The sequence below is a fragment of the Corvus hawaiiensis genome, chromosome 2 (genome assembly GCF_020740725.1).
Source record: "Corvus hawaiiensis isolate bCorHaw1 chromosome 2, bCorHaw1.pri.cur, whole genome shotgun sequence".
NCBI lineage: Eukaryota > Metazoa > Chordata > Aves > Passeriformes > Corvidae > Corvus > Corvus hawaiiensis.
Window position 1 is genome coordinate 81,593,559 of NC_063214.1, and position 6,004 is coordinate 81,599,562.

Consider the following 6,004-nt stretch of genomic DNA (forward strand, 5'->3'; position numbering starts at 1 on the left):
AAACAGCTTGCTGGTGTCACAGAGGTTTGAAACTTGGGAGTTGAGCTGAGAAAAATATATGTAATTAATAATAGGTAAACCAAAACTAGCTTCAGGGAAATCAAAACTAATTATGCATAGACTGTATTTCAGAAATGGCTTCAATCAAGAAACAGGAAGAAGCCCTTAATGTTAACATTTTTCATATATTTTCAAAACAAAATCCTCTACTTCAGAAAAATAACAGTATCTCAATGTTTGAAGCAAAGTTTTTTTACTTTCAGAGTAGCATTTTAATTGAAATATGTTCTATGCCCTAAAAATAAAATACATGTTTTAATAGGGGCATGTTTTCATAATAAATGAAATCTTTTGCTCCCTTGTCCTAGACAAGGCTGGACCCTCACAATCCTTTTCAAGTTCAATGACAAAGATCAGCTTTTCCAAGTGCAAGTTTAGAGCATGTAAATTAAGTTCTTGTGTTGAACTGTAGGCTGTAGGAGCCTTTTTGTTTCTATTTACTGCAAAGGAACCCAGAAAAAGGGATTTCCCCACAATTCACTCCTGTGAACACCAATCCAAATGTGAAATTCCCAAAAGATGTGGCTAAATAAACAAGAATCCCATGTTAAGCAGATGTACACTACTATTTCATTCAGCTCTGTCACAGCTAAGTTTCTGACAGGGATGTACATAGGTGAGAATAAAAACAAGGTACAAGGACTGAGAGACCTCTTACAAGAAGTAGTCCTGGGAGTGCTACCTTGGTTATCATCCTCTCTTACCTCTTCCTTTTTTTTCATGCTACATTGTGCATGCAACACAACAGTCTGCTATATTGCTTCTTTTCCTGGGTCAAGAAACTTTTGTTAGAGTGGTTTTGGAATTGAGATTATTAATGAAATTGCATCACCAAGCATACCAGGGTCCTCCACAGATATAACTATTTCCACCAAATGTCACCTTATTCAGTTCACTGTCTCTGAAGAAATGAGTAGCTTCAAGAGTCATTCCTTGCTAATTGCCTGCCTCTGATGTTACTATGTATTACCAGCAGTAACTCAGGAAAAATTCCTTGGTTTTTGGTCTTTCGAGCACTTTGAACACTAGTGTAGTCTTTGTCATCCACCCTCTCCCACCAAACTCAAGACTTCTGAAGAAACTTGTTTCTAAAACCAGCCTAATTTTTGTGAATCCCTTTGAAAGCATTTTTACATTTCAGCTATATTGCTTTGCTATTTTTCAAATTCCAAAATACAGAATGATAAAGTATCCTGAGCTGGAAGGATCGTTGAAGTCCAATTCCTGGCCCTGCACAGGACAACGCCAAGGGTCACACCCTGTGCCTAAGTGTATTGTTCAAATGCTTCCCCAGTTTAGACTTGGTGATGTGACCTCTTCCCTGGGGAGCCTGTTCCAGTGCCCAACCTGATTAAAAAGGTTTCTGGGTGAAAAACCTTTTCCCGATAGCCAACCTAAACCTTCCCTGACCCAGCATCATGCCATTCCCTCAGGTCCTGGTCACCACGTTGACGTTTGTTCCTTTGAGTCTTTCTCCTCTTCTGCTTCTGAAATTGCACAAGGGATCATGTGTAGTGGGTTGACCTTTGCTGGATGCCAGGAACCCACTAAAGCCTCTCTATCCCTCCCCTTTGCAAGTGGACAAGGGAGAGAACATACAACAAAGGGTTCATGGGTTGAGATAAGGAATAGGAGAGATCTACTCATCAAGTACTGCCACAGGCAAAACAGACCTGAATTTGAGATGTTAATTGAATTTATTCCTAACAAAAGCAAAGAAGGATAATGAGAACTGAAATAAACTTTAATAAACACCTCTCTCCCATCCCTCCATCCTTCCCACACTCTACCTCCTCCTCCCCCCAGTGGTTCAGGAAGATGAGGAATGGGGGTCATGGTCAGTTCATCACGTTGTTTCTGCTGCTGCTCAGGGAGGGGAGTCGCACCCCTGCTCCAGCATGGGGTCGCTCCCACGGGAGGCAGCTCTCCATGAACTTCTCCAGTGTGAGTCTATCCCATGGGCAACAGTATTCCCTAAACTGCTGCAACGTGGACCACTCTTCCACGGGGTAGAGTTGTACAGGAACAGCCTGCTCCAGTGTGGGTACCCCATAGGGTCACAAGTTCCACCAGCAAACCTGCTCCAGTGTGGGCTCCCTTTGTCCACAGGTCTGCAGGCCCCTGCCAGGACCCTGCTCGGACCCTGCTCCAGCACAGGCTCCCCCCGGGGTCACAGCCTCTTCTCAGGCATCCACCTGCTCTGGTGTGGGTCTTTTCCATGCAGGGACACAGCTTCTTCACCATGGTCTGTACCACGGGCTGCAGGGGAATCTCAGCTCTGGCACCTGGAGCACCTCCTGCCCCTTCTTCTGCACTGACCTTGGTGTCTGCAGAGCTGTTCCTCTCACATGTTCTCACTCCACTCTTCTCTGGCTCAATTACATCTGCACAGTAACTTTTTTCCCCCTTCCTTAACATGTTACCACAGAGGTGCTACCACCATTCCTGATTGGCCCAGCCTTGGCCAGCGGCACATCTGTCCTGGAGCCAGCTGGCATTGGGTCTGCCAGACATGGGAGAAGCTTCTGGCAGCTTCTCACAGAAGCCACCCCTGTAGCATCCTTGCTACCAAAACCTGGCCATGCAAACACAATACAATGTGGTAAAGAACTTTTTCTCCCATGTTTACACTTGATATCTAAATAATATCTTTCATGGTTTTTATGGTCTCTTTCAAGAATAACTAATTCTGTGCACATGGTGGCACTAATAGCAGAAAGTGACAGTGATAAATTCTTTCTCTTTGAGCAGATAATTTTGGAGTGGTGGCATTACACATTTATCTTTACATTACTGTGTCAGCTGAAATATTGACCTTGGCTCTGTATTTCAGGGCCAAGGTAAAGGACCAAGAGCTTGTCAAGCATCTACCCAAAAAAATACTTGATGCTTTAATCATATGACTTTAATTTTGCTTTAAGGAATTTGATACTTGAACTTTTATACTTGGTATTTCAGTATGAAATACTGAGTTTTCTTTAGCTTGTTTGCTCCTCATCTTGTTTCTAAGGGACCATTAAGTGTATCATCATCCTTGGCATTATTTTCAGTTATGTTATGGGGTTGAAGGTGTAAATTCCCCTTTCATACTCATTTTATCAGGCTTTGGTCTAATACTTTTTTCTTCAGGTAAATCAAAGGAATTAATTTACGGTAACAGTGATTGTCTGCTCAGTTCAGTTTTAGGTGTTCATATTTTGTCTTGTCCACAGTAAATAGAGTTACCACATTGTTTCTTACGCTGAAATCTTTAGAATGTTATCAATTACTAATTCCACATCTATAATTTCTTATATTATTTCAAGTTCTTATTTCTGAAGGTCTTCTGCAGGTAAAATTTCTTGGTGATACCTTGGAAGCATCATGTTCCAAATGAAATGCTCAAGAGGAATAACCTACTTTTCTTTTTTTTCAGTTTGTTCTTTCAAGAAAGCTTGTAAATTACACCAGCTAGGATTAAAACATAATTTGACCATGCCTGCAGAATGAAAGAAGAAATTTCTATGGTTGTCAAATCAGAATTCAAGCCTCAAATATTTTATTTCCTCAGCAGAGAAGGCAGGTTACAACCATCCCTCCCCCCACCAGGTTCGAGAAAAAAAAAAAAAAGAATTTTCCTTGAAGGAAAGTGAAAGCGATAAAACTATTTAACAAATACACAGGAAAAAGATACTGATGCTAAATAGTGAAACCTTTCACTGTAGAGAGAAAACCTGGGAAAATTTCAGAGTCCTTCTGTAGTCTCTCTCTCCCTCTCCTTGGAGCTGGGACGGGGTGGTGGGCCCACCTTCAGGGCCAAGGCCTCGGTGGAAATTCCTCCCAATGTATTCTGATGTTGAAACAGTCCAGCAGAGAAAAAGGGAAAAAACAAAGTCCCAGGAAAACAAAAGTTCAACTATCAGTCTCTCTCTGGAGAAAAAGAAAGCCAAACACTGGCTGGAAAGCAAACTGCTTCCTCCCGCTCCCGCCGCTGCAGAAGCAGACAGGTTTTATCTCTGTGTCCTTGGAACATGAAAACAAACTGCAAACCGCTTTGAAAAAGTACACTTTTCTCTCTCCCCTTTCAGGCTCAGTTTAAAGGCATAGAAAGGCACAAGATTAATTTCTGGGCATAGAGCAGCGATATGGGATACAACATCATAAAGTGACCCCAAGACATTCCAGCCCTTATCCCATATCGTTGGCTCAATGCCCAAACTAATATATTCTAACTCTACACACACACATCAATACATATATATATATGTATATACAGCTATGTACAAACAGTGACAGTGACACTCAGCAAGCAGTGGTATACAAGCATTCCACATTACAGGTGGTTTTCACCCAACAATCAGATCTCCTTGTGGTACACAACTTGTTGTTCCATCTTTCTGCGTTACCCACCATGTGCAACCAGGTCCCTGAGCAAAAACAACCCCACGGATGGGTTTGTCTGTACTCGAGGCAGAATTAATCCAAACAGTCTTTCCTAACAGACCTCTGACATGCACTACTGGGACCTTACCTCCATCTACTGTATGCAGGGATTCAGATTGGGCTGGACCAGCTCTCTTGGTGGAACCTCAGGTGTTAAGTAACCAGGTGGCCTTTGCTAAATGCTGTTCCCAATTTTTGAAAGTTCCCCCACCTAGTGTGTTCAAGGTGGTTTTCAACAATCCATTGCACCATTCCACTTTGCCTGCAGCTGCTGCATGGTAAGGGATATGGTACACCCACTCAATGCCATGTTCTCTAGCCCAGGTGTTAATAAGACTGTTCTTAAAATGAGTCCCATTGTCAGATTCAATTCTCTCAGGGGTGCCATGCCTCCACAGGACTTGCTTTTCCAGGCCCAGGATGGTGTTCCGGGCAGTAGCGTGAGGCACAGGGTAGGTCTCCAGCCATCCAGTGGTGGCTTCTACCATTGTGAGCACATAGCGCTTGCCTTGGCGGGTTTGAGGCAGTGTGATGTAATCAATCTGCCAGGCCTCCCCATACTTGTATTTGGACCATTGCCCACCATGCCACAGGGGCTTCACCCACTTGGCCTGCTTGATTGCAGCACATGTCTCACAATCATGGATCACCTGGGAGATACTGTCCATAGTTAGATCCACCCCTCAATCTCGTGCCCACCTATAGGTGGCATCTCTGCCTTGATGACCTGAGGCATCATGGGCCCATCGAGCTAAGAACAACTCTCCCTTGTGTTTCCAATCTAAGTCTACCTGTGACACTTCTATCTCTGCAGCCTGATCTACCTGCTTGTTGTTTTGGTGTTCTTCATTAGCCCTACTCTTGGGGATATGCGCATCTACATGGCGGACTCTCACAACCAGCTTTCTTACTCGGGCAGCGATGTCTTTCCACTCTGCAGCAGCCCAGATTGGTTTTCCCCTACGCTGCCAATTAGCTTTTTCCCACTTTTCCAGCCATCCCCATAGAGCATTGGCTACCATCCATGAATCAGTGTAGAGGTATAGCTTTGGCCACTTCTGTTTCAGCAATGTCCTGGGCTAGTTGAACAGCCTTGAGTTCAACGAGTTGGCTTGATCCACCTTCTCCTTCAGTAGCTTCTGCAATCTGTCGTGTGGGACTCCATACAGCTGCTTTCCACTTTCATTTCATCCCTACGATGTGACAAGAACCGTTGGTGAAAAGACCATAGCGTGTGTCTTCTGATGGCAGTTGGTTTTATGGTGGAGCTTCTTCAGCATGTGTCACTTGTTCTTGTTCTTCCTCATCACTGAGACCAAAGTTTTCACCTTCAGGCCAATTTGTGATTATTTCCAAAATCCCAGAGCGATTCAGTTTTCCGATACAGGTGCGCTGTGTGATGAGAGCAATCCATTTGCTCCGTGTGGCATTGGTGGCATGGTGGGTAGAGGGAACCTTTGCTTTGAACATCCACCCCAGCACCGGTACTTGGGGTGGCAGAAGGAGTTGTGCTTCAGTGCCG